At 48.7% G+C, this 602-nt stretch overlaps 1 long non-coding RNA gene across 1 annotated transcript in view; it reads left to right on the top strand.

Moving 5' to 3' along the window:
* Positions 1–602, top strand: part of LOC123025293 — a 2,444-nt gene that overhangs the window by 971 nt on the left and 871 nt on the right. The gene's annotated exons all lie outside the window — the stretch shown is intronic.

Genomic DNA, 602 nt, shown 5'->3' with positions numbered 1-602 from the left:
TGGATGGGAGTAATTGTCCCAGCAAAGAGAACCTCTTCCTTCTAATAATGCTGTCAACATTTTATATTCATGCTCCAGTGCTACCCTGATAGGCTCTGTCTGTTTCAATTTTTCCTGAAGCTCTTGCACCCCTTCTTCAGTCTCGCTGCATCTAATTTGCATCTCCACCTGCTCTTCGTGCAATACAAGTGCCTGCCATCTCTCCTTCAGAGCATCCAGCTGCTTCTGAACATCAGCTTTAAATGCCTCACGCTGCTGTTGGTCTGTGACAGGGACTCCTCTCTCTTGCAGCATGTTCCCTGAGTGCACCCCTATGTCCCCCTTTCTAGGACCAAGAACCCGTTGCTGGGGTCTTTGTAAACATTGCCCCATTCCCATTGAAACAGTAAAAGGCATGGCCTGAGGCTGTTGCGAAATTTTCTGCAGCACGTTTCCTTGTTGCTGGGAAAGGGCGTTGCGGGGGGGAGCTCCTTTTTCTGCTTCTATGGGGTTCTCCTTTGCACATTCCTCTCTCTGGGCATGGGGTAAAGATTCTCCACTGTCCACCCCACAGTATTGTCCACTTTGGGTTGTCTGTACACTTTGTTTTAAAGCGGAAAACT

The sequence above is a fragment of the Varanus komodoensis genome, unplaced genomic scaffold (genome assembly GCF_004798865.1).
Source record: "Varanus komodoensis strain SLA01 unplaced genomic scaffold, ASM479886v1 scaffold2604, whole genome shotgun sequence".
Classification (NCBI taxonomy): Eukaryota; Metazoa; Chordata; class Lepidosauria; order Squamata; family Varanidae; genus Varanus; species Varanus komodoensis.
This window is presented reverse-complemented; position numbering and strand designations above follow the sequence as displayed.